This window comes from Oncorhynchus gorbuscha, unplaced genomic scaffold (genome assembly GCF_021184085.1).
Source record: "Oncorhynchus gorbuscha isolate QuinsamMale2020 ecotype Even-year unplaced genomic scaffold, OgorEven_v1.0 Un_scaffold_1317, whole genome shotgun sequence".
Taxonomy (NCBI): Eukaryota; Metazoa; Chordata; class Actinopteri; order Salmoniformes; family Salmonidae; genus Oncorhynchus; species Oncorhynchus gorbuscha.
The window spans coordinates 125,789-137,500 of record NW_025744616.1 but is presented as its reverse complement, the minus strand read 5'-3'; the positions used below and the strand labels follow the sequence as shown (position 1 = coordinate 137,500).

At 44.7% G+C, this 11,712-nt stretch overlaps 1 pseudogene; it reads left to right on the top strand.

Moving 5' to 3' along the window:
- LOC124016969 overlaps window positions 1-11,712 on the top strand; it is a 100,177-nt pseudogene that overhangs the window by 24,916 nt on the left and 63,549 nt on the right.

Here is an 11,712-nt window from a genome sequence, read left to right as displayed (position 1 = left end):
TACCTCTCTCTCTCTCTCTCTCTCTCTCTCTCTCTCTCTCTCTTCTCTCTCTCTCCCTTTGTCCCTATCTCCCATGTCTTTCTGTCTCTTAATGTTTCTCTCCCCTGTACCTCTCTCTCTCTCTCTCTCTCTCTCCCTTTGTCCCTATCTCCCATGTCTTTCTGTCTCTTAATGTTTCTCTCCCCTGTACCTCTCTCTCATGATCTCTCTCTCTCCCTTTGTCCCTATCTCCCATGTCTTTCTGCATCTTAATGTTTCTCTCCCCTGTACCTCTCTCTCTCTCTCTCTCTCCTTTGTCCCTATCTCCCATGTCTTTCTGTCTCTTAATGTTTCTCTCCCCTGTACCTCTCTCCCTGTCCTCTCTCTCTCTCTCTCTCCCTTTGTCCCTATCTCCCATGTCTTTCTGTCTCTTAATGTTTCTCTCCCCTGTACCTCTCTCCCCTGTACCTCTCTCTCTCTCTCTCTCCTTTGTCCCTATCTCCCATGTCTTTCTGTCTCTTAATGTTTCTCTCCCCTGTACCTCTCTCTCTCTCTCTCTCTCCCTTTGTCCCTATCTCCCATGTCTTTCTGTCTCTTAATGTTTCTCTCCCCTGTACCTCTCTCTCTCTCTCTCTCTCCCTTTGTCCCTATCTCCCATGTCTTTCTGTCTCTTAATGTTTCTCTCCCCTGTACCTCTCTCTCTCGTGCTCTCTCTCTCTCCCTTTGTCCCTATCTCCCATGTCTTTCTGTCTCTTAATGTTTCTCTCCCCTGTACCTCTCTCCCCTGTACCTCTCTCTCTCTCTCTCTCTTTGTCCCTATCTCCCATGTCTTTCTGTCTCTTAATGTTTCTCTCCCCTGTACCTCTCTCCCCTGTACCTCTCTCTCTTCTCTCCCCATTGTCCCTATCTCCCAAGTCTTTCTGTCTCTTAATGTTTCTCTCCCCTGTACCTCTCTCTCTCTCTCCCTTTGTCCCGATCTACCATGTCTTTCTGTCTCTTAATGTTTCTCTCCCCTGTACCTCTCTCTCTCTCTCTCTCTCTCCCTTTGTCCCTATCTCCCATGTCTTTCTGTCTCTTAATGTTTCTCTCCCCTGTACCTCTCTCTCTCTCTCTCTCCCTTTGTCCCTATCTCCCATGTCTTTCTGTCTCTTAATGTTTCTCTCCCCTGTACCTCTCTCTCTCTCTCTCTCTCTCTCTCTCTCTCTCTCTCTCTCTCTCTCTCTCTCTCTCCCTTTGTCCCTATCTCCCATGTCTTTCTGTCTCTTAATGTTTCTCTCCCCTGTACCTCTCTCTCTCTGCTCTCTCTCTTCCCTTTGTCCCTATCTCCCATGTCTTTCTGTCTCTTAATGTTTCTCTCCCCTGTACCTTTCTCCCTGTACTCTCTCTCTCTCTCTCTCTCTTCTGTCCCTATCTCCCATGTCTTTCTGTCTCTCCTTTATCTCCCATGTCTTTCTGTCTCTTAATGTTTCTCTCCCCTGTACCTCTCTCTCTCTCTCTCTCTCCCTTTGTCCCTATCTCCCATGTCTTTCTGTCTCTTAATGTTTCTCTCCCCTGTACCTCTCTCTCTCTCTCTCTCCTTTGTCCCTATCTCCCATGTCTTTCTGTCTCTTATCTTATGTTTCTCTCCCCTGTACCTCTCTCTCTCTCTCTCTCTCTCCCTTTGTCCCTATCTCCCATGTCTTTCTGTCTCTTAATGTTTCTCTCCCCTGTACCTCTCTCTCTCTCTCTCCTTTGTCCCTATCTCCCATGTCTTTCTGTCTCTTAATGTTTCTCTCCCCTGTACCTCTCTCTCTCTCTCTCTCCCTTTGTCCCTATCTCCCATGTCTTTCTGTCTCTTAATGTTTCTCTCCCCTGTACCTCTCTCTCTGATCTCTCTCTCTCTCCTTTGTCCCTATCTCCCATGTCTTTCTGTCTCTTAATGTTTCTCTCCCCTGTACCTCTCTCCCCTGTACCTCTCTCTCTCTCTCTCTCTCTCTCTTTCTCTCTTAATGTTTGTCCCTATCTCCCATGTCTTTCTGTCTCTTAATGTTTCTCTCCCCTGTACCTCTCTCTCTCTCTCTCTCTCTCTCTCTCTCTCTCTCTCTCTCTCTCTCTCCTTTGTCCCTATCTCCCATGTCTTTCTGTCTCTTAATGTTTCTCTCCCTGTACCTCTCTCTCTCTCTCTCCCTTTTGTCCCTATCTCCCATGTCTTTCTGTCTCTTAATGTTTCTCTCCCTGTACCTCTCTCTCCCTCTCTCTCTCTCTCTCTCTCTCCCTCCCTATCTCCCATGTCTTTCTGTCTCTCTTAATGTCCCTATCTCCCATGTCTTTCTGTCTCTTAATGTTTCTCTCTCCCCTCTCCCTCTCTCTATCTCTCTTTCTGTCTCTAATCTCTCTCTCTCTCTCTTTGTCCCTATCTCCCATGTCTTTCTGTCTCTTAATGTTTCTCTCCCCTGTACCTCTCTCCCCTGTACCTCTCTCTCTCTCTCTCTCTCCCTTTGTCCCTATCTCCCATGTCTTTCTGCATCTTAATGTTTCTCTCCCCTGTACCTCTCTCTCTCTCTCTCTCCCTTTGTCCCTATCTCCCATGTCTTTCTGTCTCTTAATGTTTCTCTCCCCTGTACCTTTCTCCCCTGTACCTCTCTCTCTCTCTCTCTCTCCTTTGTCCCTATCTCCCATGTCTTTCTGTCTCTTAATGTTTCTCTCCCCTGTACCTCTCTCTCTCTCTCTCCTCCCTTTGTCCCTATCTCCCATGTCTTTCTGTCTCTTAATGTTTCTCTCCCCTGTACCTCTCTCTCATGATCTCTCTCTCTCTCCCTTTGTCCCTATCTCCCATGTCTTTCTGTCTCTTAATGTTTCTCTCCCCTGTACCTCTCTCCCTGTACTCTCTCTCTCTCTCTCTCTCTCTCCTCTATCTCCCATGTCTTTTGTCCTTATCTCCCATGTCTTTCTGTCTCTTAATGTTTCTCTCCCCTGTACCTCTCTCTCTCTCTCCCTTTGTCCCTATCTCCCATGTCTTTCTGTCTCTTAATGTTTCTCTCCCCTGTACCTCTCTCTCTCTCTTTTGTCCCTATCTCCCATATCTTTCTGTCTCTTAATGTTTCTCTCCCCTGTACCTCTCTCTCATGATCTCTCTCTCTCTCCCTTTGTCCCTATCTCCCATGTCTTTCTGTCTCTTAATGTTTCTCTCCCCTGTACCTCTCTCCCCTGTACCTCTCCTCCCCTCCTCTCTCTCTCTCTCTCTCTCTCTCTCTCTCTCCCTTTGTCCCTATCTCCCATGTCTTTCTGTCTCTTAATGTTTCTCTCCCTGTTTCCTCTCTCTCTCTCTCTCTCTCTCTCTCTCCTCTGTCTCTCTCTCTCTCTCTCTCTCTCCCTTTGTCCCTATCTCCCATGTCTTTCTGTCTCTTAATGTTTCTCTCCCTGTACCTCTCTCCCCTGTACCTCTCTCTCTCTCTCCTTTGTCCCTATCTCCCATGTCTTTCTGTCTCTTAATGTTTCTCTCCCTGTACCTTTCTCCCCTGTACCTCTCTCTCTCTCTCTCTCTTGTCCCTATCTCCCATGTCTTTCTGTCTCTTAATGTTTCTCTCCCTTTCTCTCTCTCTCTCTCTCTCTCTCTCTCTCTCTCTCTCTCTCTCTCTCCCTTTGTCCCTATCTCCCATGTCTTTCTGTCTCTTAATGTTTCTCTCCCCTGTACCTCTCTCCCCTGTACCTCTCTCTCTCTCTCTCTCCTTTGTCCCTATCTCCCATGTCTTTCTGTCTCTTAATGTTTCTCTCCCCTGTACCTCTCTCTCTCTCTCTCTCTCTCCCTTTGTCCCTATCTCCCATGTCTTTCTGTCTCTTAATGTTTCTCTCCCTGTACCTTTCTCCCCTGTACTCTCTCTCTCTCTCTCTCTCTCCCTATCTCCCATGTCTTTCTGTCTCTTAATGTTTCTCTCCCCTGTACCTCTCTCTCTCTCTCCCTTTGTCCCTATCTCCCATATCTTTCTGTCTCTTAATGTTTCTCTCCCCTGTACCTCTCTCTCATGATCTCTCTCTCTCTCCCTTTGTCCCCATCTCCCATGTCTTTCTGTCTCTTAATGTTTCTCTCCCCTGTACCTCTCTCCCCCTGTACCTCTCTCTCTCTCCTCTCTCTCTCTCCCATCTCTCTCTCTCTCCCTCTCCTCTCTCTCTCTCTCTTGTCCCTATCTCCCATGTCTTTCTGTCTCTTAATGTTTCTCTCCCCTGTACCTCTCTCTCTCTCTCTCTCTCTCTCTCTCTCTCCCCTTTGTCCCTATCTCCCATGTCTTTCTGTCTCTTAATGTTTCTCTCCCTGTACCTCTCTCTCATGATCTCTCTCTCTCCCTTTGTCCCTATCTCCCATGTCTTTCTGCATCTTAATGTTTCTCTCCCCTGTACCTCTCTCTCTCTCTCTCTCTCTCCCTTTGTCCCTATCTCCCATGTCTTTCTGTCTCTTAATGTTTCTCTCCCCTGTACCTCTCTCCCCTGTACCTCTCTCTCTCTCTCCCCTTGTCCCTATCTCCCATGTCTTTCTGCATCTTAATGTTTCTCTCCCCTGTACTCTCTCTCTCTCTCTCTCTCTCTCCCTTTGTCCCTATCTCCCATGTCTTTCTGTCTCTTAATGTTTCTCTCCCTGTACCTCTCTCTCTCTCTCTCTCTCTCTCTCTCTCTCCTTTGTCCCTATCTCCCATGTCTTTCTGCATCTTAATGTTTCTCTCCCTGTACCTCTCTCTCTCTCTCTCTCTCTCTTTGTCCCTATCTCCCATGTCTTTCTGTCTCTTAATGTTTCTCTCCCTGTACCTCTCTCCCCTGTACCTCTCTCTCTCTCTCTCTCCCTTTGTCCCTATCTCCCATGTCTTTCTGTCATCTTAATGTTTCTTCTCTCCCCTGTACTTTCTGTCTCTCTCTCCCTCCTCTCTCTCTCTCCCTTTGTCCCTATCTCCCATGTCTTTCTGTCTCTTAATGTTTCTCTCCCCTGTACCTCTCTCTCTCTCTCTCTCTCTCCCTTTGTCCCTATCTCCCATGTCTTTCTGTCTCTTAATGTTTCTCTCCCCTGTACCTCTCTCTCTCTCTCTCTCTCTCTCTCTCTCTCTCTCTCTCTCTCTCTCTCTCTCTCTCTCTCTCCCTTTGTCCCTATCTCCCATGTCTTTCTGTCTCTTAATGTTTCTCTCCCCTGTACCTCTCTCTCTCGTGCTCTCTCTCTCTCCCTTTGTCCCTATCTCCCATGTCTTTCTGTCTCTTAATGTTTCTCTCCCCTGTACCTCTCTCCCCTGTACTTAATGTTCTCTCTCTCTCTCTCTCTCTCTCTCCTTTGTCCCTATCTCCCATGTCTTTCTGCATCTTAATGTTTCTCTCCCCTGTACCTCTCTCTCTCTCTCTCTCTCCCTTTGTCCCTATCTCCCATGTCTTTCTGTCTCTTAATGTTTCTCTCCCCTGTACCTCTCTCCCCTGTACCTCTCTCTTTTTCTCTCCCCATTGTCCCTATCTCCCAAGTCTTTCTGTCTCTTAATGTTTCTCTCCCCTGTACCTCTCTCTCTCTCTCTCTCCCTTTGTCCCGATCTACCATGTCTTTCTGTCTCTTAATGTTTCTCTCCCCTGTACCTCTCTCTCTCTCTCTCTCTCTCTCTCCCTTTGTCCCTATCTCCCATGTCTTTCTGTCTCTTAATGTTTCTCTCCCCTGTACCTCTCTCCCCTGTACCTCTCTCTCTCTCTCTCTCTCTGTCCCTATCTCCCATGTCTTTCTGTCTCTTAATGTTTCTCTCCCTGTACCTCTCTCTCTCTCTCTCTCTCCCTTTGTCCCTATCTCCCATGTCTTTCTGTCTCTTAATGTTTCTCTCCCCTGTACCTCTCTCTCTCTCTCTCTCTCTCTCTCTCTCTCTCTCTCTCTCTCCCTTTGTCCCTATCTCCCATGTCTTTCTGTCTCTTAATGTTTCTCTCCCCTGTACCTCTCTCTCTTTCTCTCTCCCTTTGTCCCTATCTCCCATGTCTTTCTGTCTCTTAATGTTTCTCTCCCCTGTACCTCTCTCTCTCGTGCTCTCTCTCTCTCCCTTTGTCCCTATCTCCCATGTCTTTCTGTCTCTTAATGTTTCTCTCCCCTGTACCTCTCTCTCGTGCTCTCTCTCTCTCCCTTTGTCCCTATCTCCCATGTCTTTCTGTCTCTTAATGTTTCTCTCCCCTGTACCTCTCTCTCGTGCTCTCTCTCTCTCCCTTTGTCCCTATCTCCCATGTCTTTGTCTCTTAATGTTTCTCTCCCCTGTACCTCTCTCCCCTGTACCTCTCTCTCTCTCTCTCTCTCTCTCCCTTTGTCCCTATCTCCCATGTCTTTCTGTCTCTTAATGTTTCTCTCCCCTGTACCTCTCTCTCTCTCTCTCTCTCTCCCTTTGTCCCTATCTCCCATGTCTTTTTGTCTCTTAATGTTTCTCTCCCCTGTACCTCTCTCTCTCTCTCCCTTTGTCCCTATCTCCCATGTCTTTCTTCATCCCTCTTTCTTTCCCCTAATGAATTTCTCTCTCTCTATCCATCGTTCCCTCTCTCCCCCCCCCTCTCTGTCAGTAGTCTGAAGGATGAGGAGGAGCAGATGTGTCCTATCTGTCTGTTGGACATGCTGGACGAGGAGAGTCTGACTGTGTGTGAGGAGGGCTGCAGGAACAAGCTGCACCACCACTGCATGTCCATCTGTGAGTACAACTGTACACTATCAAAAACGGTGGAGGCTGGTGACTTGACAAATTGAGGAGAATGAGACCCACGGTATAGGCGTGGACCGCACACACACCCCAGGGGGGTCTATATAGTGAACCACACACACACCCCAGGGGGGTCTATATAGTGAACCACACACACACCCCAGGGGGGTCTATATAGTGAACCACACACGGGGGGGGGTCTATATAGTGAACCACACACACACCCCAGGGGGTCTATATAGTGAACCACACACACACCCCAAGGGGGGTCTATATAGTGAACCACACACACACCCCAGGGGGTCTATATAGTGAACCACACACACACCCCTGGGGGGTCTATATAGTGAACCGCACACACACCCCAGGGGGGGGGTATAGGTGTGGACGGCACAAAGACGACAAAGTGTGTTTCAAACTATTTTAATCTAAAACATTTAATAAAGATACATAGAGTAACATATTATGGGAGTGTGAATGAGGGCTACTTATAGTGTTGAGAAGGGATCACAGCAGTGATAAAATGAGGGTATGAGGCATGAGTTGAGATGTTCAGAGGCTTGAGTTCAGTGCAGGACAGGGGTTGAGGTGTTCAGAGGCTTCAGTGCAGGACAGGCTCATCATGGACGGATGGTGTTGGAGAAGAGCTCTACTCTTCCACTGAGGGCAGGACAGGATTTGACTGAGAAGGCAAAAACATCAACACAGTTAGACAAAAGAACTAAGAATGAGCTAGTCCAAGCAAGGACTAAAATCACATTGATTTTTAATAATGTGATTGTGTTTGTGTATGTGATTGACTACATACAGTAATGAGAGAAAATTGACAGGGCTACTCACAATGCTTGAAAAGTAAACATTAAATGTGCCAATGGATGAGAGGGCACATGAGACACATGGCTTCAGTTCATATCAGAGAGTTTACACTGAAATTTCAGTGGAGTGGTCATCTCCTCTTAACCGTTTGATACGTACCAACAAAAGGGTGTGATCATTCTATAGTGGTCCCTGCAGCGTACTCTCAAACTGGTGTGATCATTCTATAGTGGTCCCTGCAGCGTACTCTCAAACCAGTGTGATCATTCTATAGTGGTCCCTGCAGCGTACTCTCAAACCAGTGTGATCATTCTATAGTGGTCCCTGCAGCGTACTCTCAAACTGGTGTGATCATTCTATAGTGGTCCCTGCAGCGTACTCTCAAACTGGTGTGATCATTCTATAGTGGTCCCTGCAGCGTACTCTCAAACTGGTGTGATCATTCTATAGTGGTCCCTGCAGCGTACTCTCAAACTGGTGTGATCATTCTATAGTGGTCCCTGCAGCGTACTCTCAAACTGGTGTGATCATTCTATAGTGGTCCCTGCAGCGTACTCTCAAACTGGTGTGATCATTCTATAGTGGTCCCTGCAGCGTACTCTCAAACTGGTGTGATCATTCTATAGTGGTCCCTGCAGCGTACTCTCAAACTGGTGTGATCATTCTATAGTGGTCCCTGCAGCGTACTCTCAAACCAGTGTGATTAGAACGCTTATTTAGAACATCCAGTTTCGATTGACACGACAGTCAGTGTTTGATCTGGCCACACTGCTTTTTCACAGAAACATTTAGCACAAACACAGTCCTTACAACATTACATCCTGAATGTGACCAGTGTATTTTTTGATGCACTGTTGAGACATTGACAGAAGTGGTGACAGCATAACACAATCATCCAAACCGTCAAATGTAGGCTACATTAGTCCTGGAGCTAACTGAGAAAAGACATAACACAATTATCCAAACTGGAAAATGTAGGCTACATTAGTCCTAGAGCTAACTGAGAAAAGACATAACACAATTATCCAAACTGGAAAATGTAGGCTACATTAGTCCTAGAGCTAACTGAGAAAAGACATAACACAATTATCCAAACTGGAAAATGTAGGCTACATTAGTCCTAGAGCTAACTGAGAAAAGACAACACAATTATCCAAACTGGAAAATGTAGGCTACATTAGTCCTAGCACTAACTGAGGAAAGACACAACACAATCATCCAAACCGTCAAATGTAGGCTACATTAGTCCTAGCACTAACTGAGGAAAGACATAACACAATCATCCAAACCGTCAAATGTAGGCTACATTAGTCCTAGCACTAACTGAGGAAAGACATAACACAATTATCCAAACCAGAATATGTAGGCTACATTAGTCCTAGCACTAACTGAGGAAAGACACAACACAATTATCCAAACCAGAAAATGTAGGCTACATTAGTCCTAGCACTAACTGAGGAAAGACACAACACAATTATCCAAACCGTCAAATGTAGGCTACATTAGTCCTAGCACTAACTGAGGAAAGACACAACACAATCATCCAAACCGTCAAATGTAGGCTACATTAGTCCTAGCACTAACTGAGGAAAGACACAACACAATTATCCAAACCGTCAAATGTAGGCTACATTAGTCCTAGCACTAACTGAGGAAAGACACAACACAATTATCCAAACTGGAAAATGTAGGCTACATTAGTCCTAGCACTAACTGAGGAAAGACACAACACAATTATCCAAACCGGAAAATGTAGGCTACATTAGTCCTAGCACTAACTGAGGAAAGACATAACACAATTATCCAAACCAGAAAATGTAGGCTACATTAGTCCTAGCACTAACTGAGGAAAGACACAACACAATTATCCAAACCGGAAAATGTAGGCTACATTAGTCCTAGCACTAACTGAGGAAAGACATAACACAATTATCCAAACTGGAAAATGTAGGCTACATTAGTCCTAGCACTAACTGAGGAAAGACACAACACAATTATCCAAACTGGAAAATGTAGGCTACATTAGTCCTAGCACTAACTGAGGAAAGACACAACACAATTATCCAAACCGGAAAATGTAGGCTACATTAGTCCTAGCACTAACTGAGGAAAGACATAACACAATTATCCAAACCAGAAAATGTAGGCTACATTAGTCCTAGCACTAACTGAGGAAAGACACAACACAATTATCCAAACCGGAAAATGTAGGCTACATTAGTCCTAGCACTAACTGAGGAAAGACATAACACAATTATCCAAACCAGAAAATGTAGGCTACATTAGTCCTAGCACTAACTGAGGAAAGACACAACACAATTATCCAAACTGGAAAATGTAGGCTACATTAGTCCTAGCACTAACTGAGGAAAGACACAACACAATTATCCAAACTGGAAAATGTAGGCTACATTAGTCCTAGCACTAACTGAGGAAAGACACAACACAATTATCCAAACCGGAAAATGTAGGCTACATTAGTCCTAGCACTAACTGAGGAAAGACACAACACAATTATCCAAACCGGAAAATGTAGGCTACATTAGTCCTAGCACTAACTGAGGAAAGACATAACACAATTATCCAAACCAGAAAATGTAGGCTACATTAATCCTAGAGCTAACTGAGAAAAGACATAACACAATTATCCAAACTGGAAAATGTAGGCTACATTAGTCCTAGAGCTAACTGAGAAAAAAGACATAACACAATTATCCAAACTGGAAAATGTAGGCTACATTAGTCCTAGAGCTAACTGAGAAAGACAACACAATTATCCAAACTGGAAAATGTAGGCTACATTAGTCCTAGCACTAACTGAGGAAAGACACAACACAATCATCCAAACTGTCAAATGTAGGCTACATTAAGCACTAACTGAGGAAAGACATGTCAAATGTAGGCTACATTAGTCCTAGCACTAACTGAGGAAAGACACAACACAATTATCCAAACTGGAAAATGTAGGCTACATTAGTCCTAGCACTAACTGAGGAAAGACACAACACAATTATCAAACTGGAAAATTATCCAAACTGGAAAATGTAGGCTACATTAGTCCTAGCACTAACTGAGGAAAGACACAACACAATTATCCAAACCGGAAAATGTAGGCTACATTAGTCCTAGCACTAACTGAGGAAAGACATAACACAATTATCCAAACCAGAAAATGTAGGCTACATTAGTCCTAGCACTAACTGAGGAAAGACACAACACAATTATCCAAACCGGAAAATGTAGGCTACATTAGTCCTAGCACTAACTGAGGAAAGACATAACACAATTATCCAAACCAGAAAATGTAGGCTACATTAGTCCTAGCACTAACTGAGGAAAGACACAACACAATTATCCAAACCGGAAAATGTAGGCTACATTAGTCCTAGCACTAACTGAGGAAAGACATAACACAATTATCCAAACCAGAAAATGTAGGCTACATTAGTCCTAGCACTAACTGAGGAAAGACACAACACAATTATCCAAACTGGAAAATGTAGGCTACATTAGTCCTAGCACTAACTGAGGAAAGACACAACACAATTATCCAAACCAGAAAATGTAGGCTACATTAGTCCTAGAGCTAACTGAGGAAAGACATAACACAATTATCCAAACCAGAAAATGTAGGCTACATTAATCCTAGAGCTAACTGAGAAAAGACATAACACAATTATCCAAACTGGAAAATGTAGGCTACATTAGTCCTAGAGCTAACTGAGAAAAGACATAACACAATTATCCAAACTGGAAAATGTAGGCTACATTAGTCCTAGAGCTAACTGAGAAAAGACAACACAATTATCCAAACTGGAAAATGTAGGCTACATTAGTCCTAGCACTAACTGAGGAAAGACATAACACAATTATCCAAACCAGAAAATGTAGGCTACATTAGTCCTAGCACTAACTGAGGAAAGACATAACACAATCATCCAAACCGTCAAATGTAGGCTACATTAGTCCTAGCACTAACTGAGGAAAGACACAACACAATTATCCAAACTGGAAAATGTAGGCTACATTAGTCCTAGCACTAACTGAGGAAAGACACAACACAATTATCCAAACTGGAAAATGTAGGCTACATTAGTCCTAGCACTAACTGAGGAAAGACACAACACAATTATCCAAACCGGAAAATGTAGGCTACATTAGTCCTAGCACTAACTGAGGAAAGACATAACACAATTATCCAAACCAGAAAATGTAGGCTACATTAGTCCTAGCACTAACTGAGGAAAGACACAAC